The sequence below is a fragment of the Pseudonaja textilis genome, chromosome 1 (genome assembly GCF_049901715.1).
Source record: "Pseudonaja textilis isolate UNSWEBS1 chromosome 1, rPseTex1.2, whole genome shotgun sequence".
Taxonomy (NCBI): Eukaryota; Metazoa; Chordata; class Lepidosauria; order Squamata; family Elapidae; genus Pseudonaja; species Pseudonaja textilis.
Window position 1 is genome coordinate 21,396,590 of NC_141990.1, and position 12,813 is coordinate 21,409,402.

At 40.3% G+C, this 12,813-nt stretch overlaps 1 protein-coding gene across 8 annotated transcripts in view; it reads right to left on the reverse strand.

Moving 5' to 3' along the window:
* MTMR4 (myotubularin related protein 4) overlaps nucleotides 1–6,408 on the reverse strand; it is a 52,340-nt gene extending 45,932 nt beyond the window's left edge. For 4 of the 8 annotated variants that reach the window (XM_087927807.1, XM_087927793.1, XM_026708424.2 and 1 more), the window contains exon 1: nucleotides 6,311–6,408. The gene's annotated coding sequence lies outside the window, so the exon portion shown is untranslated. The remainder of the gene's footprint in view (nucleotides 1–6,310) is intronic. The other 4 variants (XM_087927817.1, XM_026708423.2, XM_087927779.1 and 1 more) reach the window with 4 other exon arrangements.
* Nucleotides 6,409–12,813: the final 6,405 nt, after the last annotated feature.

Here is a 12,813-nt window from a genome sequence, read left to right on the forward strand (position 1 = left end):
TTGTAAATTTATGGAATGTTTACAAGATTGCTCTGTGAAAGATATTTATCATACACACAGTACGTTAGTACTATAAACAATTGTTTCCCTGGGAAATTTTATCAGCTGTGTTGCAGGTTTCTAACAAATTTGGTTTAATTTTTTTAACATTTTAATTGTAAGCTACTTTGAGCAGTTAATGTGAACTAAATAAATGTAAATATTGAAATAAAATAAAACAGAAAAGAAGATTTTGGAGGTGAAAAGGATTTAAAGGAACTAAAAGAAATTACCATAAGCACACAAGGGTAATTCCAGTGGAAATTTAAAAGCTAACATATACATTACAAGACTTGTCTGATAGTCCACTCTGATACGAAATACATGTTAGATGGCTAGTGATTGGAAATTGAATTAAATTTCTGAATATTCATAAAAATATTTCCCATGTGAGTATTAGAACTGATCTTTTATCTACAAAGCATAATGATTTAAAATATTTTAAAATTTGAGAATATATGAAAATCTGGAAATTATTAACTTTAAAAGATAAAATGCTTAGAAAGTCATCCCAGACAGTTAACTTAATGAAGCTTATACTACATAAGTCTATTTCCTTTATACATTTAAATATTAAAGGATATACATAATTTAAATGTTTATTTTAGTAAAAGCAATTTTTTATTAAAAACAACAAATATAAAAATCTAATACCAGATAATATAACAAAAAGATCTTGCAGGAGCCATGGCGGTGCAGTGGTTAGAATGCACTATTGCAGGCTGACTCTGCCCACAACCAGGAATTCAATCCTGACCGGCTAAAAGCTGACTTAGCCTTCCATCCTTCTGAGGTTGGTAAAATGAGGACCCAGATTGTTGGGGGCAAGAGGCTGACATTCATAAACAGCTCAGGGAGTGCTATAAAGCAGCATATAGCAGAATATAAGTCTAAGTGCTATTGCTATTAAAAGATATATTTTAGCTTCATAACTCCTCCCATGGTTGAAAGAGAAACAAGGAACACTTACCTAAATAGGATTGATTAAACAAACAAACAAAAACTACTTGTCTACAATGAATGTATCCTCAATTGGTAATACTAATTAAAATACTAAGAATGATAAAGCACAAAACTTCCAGAGAAAAAATTGCAAGCTGAAAACAGTGGAACATACAGTTGCTCCTCATGAGGTGACCACAACACAATGATTTCCACTATGTTTAGAGCTGGTTTGTTATCATGGTTTGTTCCTTTAAAAGGATCCTGGGTTCACACATACTTTTCTAATCACTTTTGGAAACTGCTTTTCAACTATTGTTAGATAGATAACTACTTGCTATCTGCTTTTCAACTATTAGGAACCTTTAGATCAGAGGTGTCAAACACACTGGCCATGCCCATCCCTGGTTTAACGAAGGGGGGAAAAGTTCCAATATGTCAAGTGTCGACAATGTGTCATCGTGAGTTTGACAACCCTGCTTTTGATTGACAGGTTTTATACCCAGATTGAGCTTCTTTTAATTCTTAGAGAAAGAAGTTTTAAATACAAGTTTAAGAATTTTTTAAAATGAGATAAATAAGGGTAAGGAGAAAGGGTAAGAAAGGGTAACTAAATTTTTGATTTGGGAAAGTTACAAACCTAAGGGTCCAGATGGATTTGAAATAAGATTTTAGAAATAATTATAAAAACATTTCCTGTGGAACAATGCTTTCATTTTGAATTTTGTTTTAAATGATGTCATGAGACTTTGAAGGCCAACTCTTAGAAGGAACTAAAGAAACTGAACCTACCATTAATGGAGAACACTTAAAATTTGCTTACTAATACAGAATGAAGCAAAATATTTTAACAATGGACATACTGAAGGATATTATTGAATAATGGACCCAGAAGTTAAAATTTTAAGAATGACTTCCTCTATGAATAGACCATGTTCAAAAGATGCTATGGAAGAGTTTTAATGGACCAGACCGAAACCGATCTGAAAGTGGATTTTAAAAATTAGAGACTAAGAACTATGTGGCAAAAAGATGCTATACTGGGCATACAAATGAAACCAGCTGATATCTTAACTAAAAGGGATATACAAATAACAACAAAAGAACAACCCAGGGTAACTTTCCTATATTGGATTTGCAGAAGAGGCTTGTTTGAAGAATTCTTATGAGAAGGGATAAAGGAAAAAAAAAGAAATAAAGTTGTAGATTATTTGAAGGAAATAAAGATCAACATTATTAAAAGTAAAAAAGGAATATAAAGTTGTTTATTTGATCAAGGTTAAAATAGATATATCATCTCTAGTTAACCCTTGCTGTAATTTAAGAGGCGATAAGTTACTAAAATTGTTTGCACTTGTGACGGGAAGTTTATATATTTCTTTTCTTTACTATATTTTTTCTCTTTCCTAAACTCCATACACAAGCAACCAATATACAAGTGATTTAAAAACAGGATCTATGGATAATCTGCAAGCTGCCTCATTTTAAAATTAAGCATATAGTTTTGCTTACACCCACATATCCTATTTTAGAATCTATTTTGAATATACCGGAATTGATCTGTAACATATGAAAAGCTCACTGTTATAATGAAATGAAATCATCCTTCTGAGAATATGAAGTGATTTTCTGTCATCCATCTGTAAGCAATCATGTACCAAGTCCCTTCTCGCATATCTCAAAGACTGCAAACATGACAATTTTTTTCTGCTTTAAGGAATTAAGATGTTCTAAATGAATCAATATTACCCTCTTTATTTAAAGTTCATTTCAAAAGATATTTAATATCAAAGTGAACACAGGGCTATTTCACAATATATACTCCTGCATTCTTCTTATGCACCTACATGAAGGATCTAAGACAGGAGAGTAATAGAGATATTTCTGTTTGGAACTCTACCCTCATTATGTTTAAGATCTCTTATCAAGCCACAGTTCAAAAATCACATCTGGGGACAGCCCATTATTCAATGGAAGAATGCCTTCTACCGTGTTTCTCGCAAAATAAGACCGGGCCTTTCTTTTTTTTTACCCTCGAAAAAACGGCTAGGCCGTCTTTTCGAGGGTGACTTAATTCTCCCCCCCTTGCATCCTCGGGTGGGCGGGCGGCGACAACTTGGATGTTCGGGAGACCTTCCACCACCGTTGCTTTCCCTTCTCCCTTGCTGCCGCAGCGTTACAGCAACGCCGCGGCATTTGGCACAGCCACGTGCGACCAGCCAGGGCTCCTCTCTGCAACCGGAGCCCTGAGGAGACACTTGGCTTCAGGCGCTCCTGTCGCCGCCTTCCCTTTGCCTTTGAAGGTAAAGCGAATTATTTTAAAAACGACACCCTACTACAACAAAGCCTCCCCTGCCCAAGAGGGCAGCCCAACCCCACGTGGGGAGGCGAATCTCCCAGTGCCGCAGCGCAGGATTGGCCCACCCCGGGAGAAGCGCCCAGCCGCCATCCCTGTCTGGCGCTGGGCAGAGCGCGAAGTGCTTTGCCTGGGGCGCCCAGCGCAGCTGACAGGTGGGCCCTCCTTCCCGGTGGCTGAGCTCTCACCAAGGCAGCGAGCGCCTCCTGCCAGGCCCTCCGCTCATTCCGCCAGGGCCACGCCGGAGCCGTGCGGGCTGGGCAGAGCTGGGAAAGCGAGCCGCGGGTGTTTCCTGGCTCTGCCCAGCCCGCATGGCTCTGGCTCGGCCCTGGGGGGATGAGTGGAGGGTCCGGCGGGGAGGCACTCGCTGCCTTGGTGAGAGCTCTGCCGCTGGGAAGGAGGGCCTGCCTGTCAGCTGCTCTTCGCGCTCTGCCTGGCGCCAGACAGGGATGGCGGCTGGGCGCTTCTCCCGAGGTGGGCCGATCCTGCGCTGCGGCACCGGGAGATTCGCCTCCCCACGTGGGGTTGGGCTGCCCTCTCGGGCAGGGGAGGCTTTGTTGTAGTAGGGTGTTGTTTTAAAATAATTCGTTTTACCTTTGAAGGCAAAGGGAAGGCGGCGACAGGAGCGCCTGAAGCCAAGTATCTCCGCAGGGCTCCGGTTGCAGGGAGGAGCCCTGGCTGGCTGCACGTGGCTGCGCCAAACATCGCGGCATTGCTCTAACACCGCGGCAGCAAGGGAAAAGGGAAAGCAACGGTGGCGGAAGGTCTCCCGATATGAAGTGCCCCACCAACGCAGGCAGCACCATATCCAGGCATGCAACAAAAGTACTTCCTAACAGCAAGCCCCGCCCGCCATTCCCCACCCATTTTGCATATTTAATATGGGCCTTAAATTGGGGGAGGGGCTTAATTTGATTTTATGCCAATAAAACATGGTGGGTCTTCCTATTGGTGGAGGCCGTATTGTTGGAGAAACACGGTATGTAAAAAAACCTCAGATTCAATATTGTTCTTTTTTATGCTGCTAATTCAATTCAAAGTGGAAAAGATTCTTGCAATACAAACAGACAAAAGGTTGTTTCTATCCTTTAAATATACAGATGTGAAGACTGAATATGTAGCTATTAAAAATATCTAATTGGAGAAAACACATGCATTTGCAATTTTACACATTCCATCCCAGGACGAATTAGTTTAAAGCCCAGATTAATTGGTCTTGGTGCCTGTATTGATGGAAAAATAAGCACTTGATTCATGTACACATTTAAAAATAGCAGAGAAGAAAAATATAAGCTTTTTGGTAGACAGCATCACTTTGAACTAATATATTGTAAACCTACATACTCAGTATCTTAGGGTACTAATACAATTCTTTCCAAATATAAAGAAAGATAATTTTAGGGGAGGGGAGGGAAATAGCTGAATTCTTCCAAAAATAATGGAATGAAATTTTGAGACAAATGAAAAGCTTGTCACATGGAGAAAAACAATCAAAAGTAAAGAAGGTGGGATCCAGAGAAACTAGAACAGATGCAAAGAAAAGCAGAAAAGATTACCCATCTTATGAGAAGAAACAGGCATGTCTATCTTAGACATACAGCAGAGGATGACTATTACCCTATTGTTCAAATACAAAATGAATCAATACAGATAAGGCCTTGTATTCATTGTGCTGCAACCCAATGAACAGGACATGTAATAATTCTCTTCAAATACATATAGATTCCACTTCAATCTTTAAAAGTTTCTAACATAGTCTATCTGCACGGTAATTGGTTACCATTCCTTTGCAGAAACTGGAAAATCTTCTGTTAAGGATTCTTTAATTTGGAGTTGCCTCCATATGGGAGGAGGGGGCGACTGGCTTGAATGGCTTCTAATTCTAGAGCAAATTATTATACAATACCTAACCGGCTTAAACACAGCAATGTTAGCCTTTTTTTAAAAAAGCACAGTCACCCTGGATAATGTTGCCATTTTTCTCCTGTGAAGATGCACGGGAATATCTTGCACCTACCCTGGCTTACAATCTTAGCACTGAATTAAATAAAATTATTTTAAAGACACAAGTTTATTTTTAGGAAACATATACACAAATCACAGCAGGTAGTCTTAGAAAAAGCATTCCCTCCTATATAACCGCGAAAGAAAGCAGCCTCTACCTTTGTTTTTTGAAAGAAAAACATTGTCTTATGTATGTGAAATATGCATACTTTTTACATTAAAGAACCCACACTTTAAAAAGCTAGTCGTGTGTGTAAAAGTGCTGCTTACAAAAAGTCAGGGCTCTCTTCTTAGACCCCCAAAAAATGTTCAAGGCTGAATTTTGAAATCCTAATCTGTAGCATAAACATTAACATTGCTATTATGTTTAAGAGTACAGTGTAACCACTTTGAAAGGTAAAACATTTTTAATGTAACATATAACAAACCCAAGTCCTCCTTAATGTGAGCAAAGCACGCCGGTCCAATTTACTATACTGGCTTGCGATTTTGACTTTATGCTAACAGGCTCGAACAATGGAAGGCACGGTTTCTCAAGGCTCCTCCCACTCGTTTTAAGAAACGGCACTAGAAACTGGTGGCAGGAGAGGAGGACAAGGAAAAAAGAAAGCCAGACCTACGTTTTCTGGCACTCGAGAAAACGAAAGTGGTCGAACTGGGCCCAATGGAACCGGAGTTCACCCGAGCATGTCCAAAGCTCGCTCTGACAACTCGTTAGAACTTTAGGGGGTGTGGCCTGATATGCCCTCAATAGGGCGAGGTTTGTCCTGGCTCCTCCCCTCACTTTTAAGACTGACAGCAATTAGGGAAAGGCGTCCGGCCTGGGCCTTCGCTTTCTTCCCCGCAAAACGAAGCGAGGCCCGGAGACTTGAAGGCCCCACCCACGAAGCCCGTGGCCGCCACCGCAGAATGAGGGGGCAAGAGGGGAGAGGGCGGCCGGTTGAGCGAGCGCGAAAGGGGTCTCCTCACCTGCGCTCCTCCTCCTTCTCTTGACGGCGCTGCTCCCACCTCAGGCGCCTCGTGCAGCTCCCGCCCACCCGCCTAGCCAGCCACTCCTTCAGAGTGCCCGCTGTCAGCCAATCAATGGCCGTCACCGAGATCCAATCCAGAAACCGAGGTTGCGCCTCCTGGAAGAGACAAGCCTTATGCTTCCGTTGCTCGGATTGGCCAACGCTCCCATCAATCATTCTGCCCCAACGTGACAAAGGAGGAAGAAAAAGGAGTGGGAGGGGAAGGGGCAGGCCACGACGGCCAATGAGAAATCACAGCGCGTCCTTCACGCCAGCCAGTCAGGATGAGAGAGAGAAAAAAAGGCGCCCACGGCCATTTTCACCTCGGTGCTGTCAAAAGAAGGGAGGGAAATGGAATATTCCAGTTGATTGGCTGCGACGAGAGGCACGCCTGGGTGCTGCCGCAGTTAGGACATTACCATACCAACTTCTGTCTCTCAACATTAATCCCACCGCCTGTGTTCAATCACGTCGCCCCGCCTCTGCTACGCCTCCGTTTTAGCCCAATCAAAAGACAGGGCGGGACCTTGGGCTTGTATGGGCCAATTACTGCAGACCTGCATACCTTTGGTATGCCTTGAAAGGAAGGGGGCTGGTACGCGAGTGAATGTGTTAGCGGCAGGCGTTTAATTTATCGCCCTCCGAATGCTTGCATTTTAATAAAATGGATACGTCTGTCAACTCAGATTGTGTACAATAATACTTTTACCGTTTGAAACATGTCCGGGGCATTAATTAAAGTTTAACAGTGGTCGCCCTGATAATTGGTTGATATAATGAGGAAAAGCTTCGGTGGGATGCAGATAGAAAGCGCCTTTCCTCCTGATAAAGAGGCCTCGGCTGGGAGAAGGGCTGCTGCTGATATTACGAGCCTAAATTACGGGCAGTCACAATCTTCGGAGTGAAAGTAGAGAGATGTGGATGTAGTCTGAGTCTCAAGGGAGAAATACACTCTACTTTTTTAAAAGCCACATTTTTGTACAAAATAATCTTTAGTCTTGAAGACAATTTCTTTTAAATTAAAAGTGCAAACTAAAATGCAAACTCAGAAGGAAAAAAAACCTTATATTTTATCTATAGTCATTGGTTTACCATTGATATGTAATTGAACATTAACGTTCAATTATTTCTCCATGCATCAGGCAATATACATTGATGCATCATCCCAAAATATGCTGAATGATCACATTATCACATCAGATAATTCTCCATTTTGTTATACATTCAACATAAAAAAGATGTCCAGATTTTCAAACACGTATTTTGAACACACACTAAATACAATTTTTAATAAATCAACTTTTCCCCCACATTTTAAGGATATGAAAATCTTGAGGAATTTTATTTAGTACAATCATCATCTTCCATTTGTAACCTGATATTTTACTCTTAATAATATTGGCTTTTGTTGATATTTTAATTTTCTGTATAATATATCCAGAGAAATATAATAAATCAGAAATGTAATAAAAATAAACTGCTCTTATGATTACTGATTGTTCCATTATAGCTTAACTGTTCCTTCAGTCCTTCTTCTGTAACAAGAAGGAAAAGATAGAACAGCCAATCTACATGTTTTAATTAAAATAATGAAAAGATCTGTGTCTAGAAGAATCTCCAGTTCTTTATTGCTCTTGCACTTATTTAAATTTGTGTGCTTGTTTTGCATGTCTACTGTGTATTTGGTTCCCTTTACAGTAGAAGCTACATTGGAAACTTTGGGAATCTAAAGGATGGGTTAGTAATGTTAAACATTAAACATTTTTGTATAAATACAGTTTGTTTCCTTCCCATTATTTATTTATTTATTTTGTCAAGCGATTATAAGGTAACAGGTATAAGTATAAGCATAGTTATGAATACATGAAATGGATACATATAAGAAAAATAAAAAGAAACAATAGGACAGGGACAGTAGGCATGTTGGTGCACTTATGCACGCCCCCTACAGACCTCTTAGGAAAGGGGTGAAGTCAATAGTAGACAGTCTAAGGTTAAAGTTTTTGGGGTTTGGGGAAGAAACCACAGAGTTAAGTAGAGTGTGCTGCCCAGACAGTTTAGAAATAATGGGATCTGGGATAGTTAGTTAGGAATTGAGAGCTGTTCCCTTAAGGGAATGCATCATGGTAAATGTAGTTAAGGTATCCTGGGAAATGTAGTACATGTCATGTGGTCACATCTGTAACCCTGATTGGTCACTGAATTGACCCTTGGTGGGTTGGGGAAGGTTTCTTCACTCTTGCCTGAACACACAGCCTCGTGTTAGCAGCTCTACCCGCTGCCTGTATGATATGGGATGAAAGAAATAACAATCTTTTTACTATTCTGGCTGTCCTGTCCTGTCCTGTACAAATACTGTACAAAGGCAGATAGATAAACTCCACAAAGCATCCATACAAAGTCTCTTTTATTGGTTCATCAGGCATCCTTATTAACTCACAGTTATGATGAGATTCTTCTTAATGTCCAATCCTTTGCATATCTGTCTTTATGGGTAAAAAGATGGTTATCTCTTTCATCCCATAATTGTAGAGGCAGGGGGTAGAGCTGCTACCAGAGGCTGTGTGTTCAGGCAAGGGTGAAGAAACCTCCCCCAACCCACCAAGGGTCAATTCAGTGACCAATCAGGGTTACAGATGTGACCACATGACATGTACTACATTTCCCAGGATACCTTAACTACATTTACCATGATGCATTCCCTTAAGGGAACAGCTCTCAATTCCTAACTAACTATCCTAAATCCCATTAACTCTAAACTGTCTGGACAGCACATAGAGTATTCCAGACATTGACCACTCTGTTGCTGAAGTCGTATTTCCTGCAATCAAGTTTGGTGTGGTTTACCTTGAGTTTGTTTCTATTGTGTGCTCTAGTATTGTTATGGTCGAAGTTGAAGTCTTCATTGATAGGTAGGACATTGCAATATATAATTAATTTATATATTAATTTATAATTAATATTAATTTAATTTATACATCTGTGTAAAATATACCTAAAAGAAATCATCAATAGAATATTTTCTAAAATGTACATTAATCTCATTGTAATATTCATTTTGATAACATTAATTTTGCCCCCAAAACTTAATAGGTGTTTTAACCTATCAAGTTAAATCTATTGTATCTATAATTAGAATTCATTATGTGCCATCACATTAGTATTAACTTTTACCAATTTTTTTCCATGGAGATTTTCTCCAAACTCAATTTGGTCTTTCATCTCGTCTAACAGTGTGCTCATTGCTACTTTATAATCCATTCAACTTGCTCCTGGTTATTCTCTTTCCTTTCCTTTCTCTACTTTTCCTAGCATTAGCACCTTCTCCAGAGAATCTTTGCATATATCCAAAATAGGGCAATACACTCTTGGTGTTCTCCCAGGAATATTCTCCCACCCACCCACCCCCAGCCACAATGAGGCAGCATAGCAGGACTGTAGACTTAATTATTTCAGTGTAGTGTGATATATCAAGACATGAGCTTATGGGTAAATGGCTGCTCGTTTTCTGGTACCCTATCCTGATATTTCTCTACTATTTCTATCCAGTGTCTTCAGAGGTGAAGGTATCTGCTCTGTACTGTACTCCTTAGTAGCTCACAAGTATAAGGGGCTGACTGGACTTCTCTACATGTAACAAAATGATCTGGCTTCTGATTGATCTTTATAGTCAAACTATTCTCTGATTATGTTACCTAATTTTGGTAATGAAACATCTGCAAAAAAGCAACAAAGCTCAGGAACACCAAGGAACCTTTAAACTATTCTCTAATTGGACTTTTCAAAACTATTCTCTAACTGGATCCCTAGAAAACAAAGACTCACTTTGGTTGAAGTGATAGATTCCTTTACTAAAGATCAGTGGTTGCTGTGAAAACAAGGCTAGATCTGAGTATTCCCACACAAAGGTTAGAGTTTTCCCTTTCCCTGGCCCTCTTCCCATGACCAGTTTGACTGTGTCCAATGGCATCCTGGTATGATGTTTTGGGAACTGCTGTGATGTCAGGCACTTTTCAAAGTAATTTCACATTCTTTCCCAGGGTAAGCGTCCTTGGGCAGCTGGATTATTCCAGTTTAACACCTCTGGTTCCTGTCAGCGTATTTCCCTCTCCCTTTCCATCCTTCTTTCCTCCTGCTCAAATTTCTCAAAATTCCTTCCCTCCCTTTCCATTTTTGGCAGGATGCCAACAAAGCAAAGTAAAGCAGCTGAAGATGGCAGACCTGACACAAAAGTTTTAGGCAGTTGTGTAAAAATGCTATAAATTAAAAATGCTTTCAGGAATATAAGTGTTAATAATTTATTTTTTATCAGTTAACAAAGTGGAAAGTAAATGAACAGAAGAGAAATCCAAATCAAATTAATATTTGGTGCGACCACCTTTGCCTTCAAAACAACATCAATTCTTCTAGGTACACAGTTTTTGAAGGAACTTGGCAAAGTTCTTTCAAGGTTGTTCCAAACGTCTTGGAGAACTAACCACAGATACTCTGTTGATATAGGCTACCTCAAATCCTGTCTCTTCATGTTCATCCCAAAGGTGCTAAAATGATGTTGAGATCAGCCTAACCATCACTTCCAGAACTTCCCATTCTTCTTTATGCTGAAGGTGTAATTCTTAATGACATTGGCTGTATGTTTGGGGCTGTTATTCTGCTGCTGTAGAATCTGGGGCCAATCACATGCCTCCCTGACAGTATGGCATGATAGATAAGTATCTGCCTGTATTTCTCAGCATTGAGGACACCATTGATCCTGACCAAATCTCCACATCCATTTGCAGACAACTCCTTTACCATGCTTCATTGTTGCCTGCAGACACTCATTATTTTACCACCCTCCAGCCCTTCAGTGAACAAATTGCCTTCTGCAACAGCCAGATATTTCGACTCATCAGTCCAGAGCACCTGCTGCCATTTTTACGCACCCATTCATATTTTTGTGCATAGTTGAGTTGCTTAGCCTTGTTTCCCCATCAGAGGTATGGCTTTTTGGCCACAATTCTTCTATGACGACCACTTCTGGCCAGACTTCTCTGAACAGTAGATGGATTGCACTGGTTTCTACCAGTTCTGTGCTGATGGCATTGACAGGCAGAGTCTTTCATCTGCTGCACTAAGTTTCCTTGGCTGATCACCGTGTCTATGCCCCTCAATGTTGCCCATTTCTTTGTGCTTCTTCAAAAAAGCTTGAACAGCACATCTTGATACCCCAGTCTGCTTTGAAATCTTTGCCTGGAAGAGACTTTGCTGATGCAGTATAATTAATGTCTTGTCCCTGTGCTCAATTTTGACATGTGTATAATCTGACACGAAACCGTCTTCCACAAGTTTACTTAGGACTGTGCTTCCCCAAATATATGACCTACCCCAAAAGTAAGTCCTAGCTTTTACATGTGCACCCAATATAAACCCTACCCCCCAAATAAGCCCTAATTAAGACCCACCCTACTCCAGAGTGCACTCATAAAAACTAAGCTAGGGTGGGGATGGGGGGATTGGAGTTGTCCTACTACTTACCTTTGGACAGTTAAAGCCAGGTCTCACACACCCCAACACCTGCCTTACTGGCCCATTTCTTCTGCAGCTGCCAAGGCTTTCCTGAAGACCTCTGCAGCCAATAACAGAGCTCCAGATCAATCCGGAGCTCTGTTATCAGCTGCAAAGGCCTTCAGGAAAGCCTTGCTGGCCTTTTGCTGGCCAAAAAAGTTCCTGAAGGGCTCTGACAGTGGAAAGGAAGCTGGGGGAGACGCATGCAAGTGAGATGGGTCAGTGGAAGTCTCCCCTCCCAAAAATAAGACCTGGTGCTTTTTTTTGATGGTAAAATATATACTGTATATTAGACAGGGTCTTATTTTGGGGAAAACATGGTATCAGAATGTGGCTGTTCCTCACCCAGTTTTAAGCCTCCTACATAGCTGTCTCTGTTTCAGTTTATGACTATATTTCAACCTACATATGAAATTGATGATTATTAGTACCTGCTTGGTATAATTGGTTAATTGTATACTTAACTCTAACTTTATGAAATCCCCTACTTTGTGCAAGTGTGCAACTGTAAGAATTGATGCTGTTTGGAAGGCAAAGGCTGGTCAGACCAAATATTGTTTTGATTTTGATTTCTCTTTTGTTCATTTAGAAGAAGAACAAGTTAAAGAAACTATGATTGCTTGGGGGAAGAATTTTGGATATGGGATTGATTTAGAGAAATGGCAAAAATTGTGGTCTCAAAATTATAAAATGACAATGTCAACAGCATATAAAGAAAATTTGTGTAAGATGTTTTACAGGTGGCATTTTCCCTTGATAAGAATAGCAAGAATGTTCAAGAATAAATCCAAAAAATGTTGGAAATGTCATCAGACACCTGGCTCATATTACCATATGCGGTGGACTTGTGCGGATGGCAAAAAATACTGGACTAAAATCCACACGTGGTTGGAGAAAATGACGAAAGAACACATA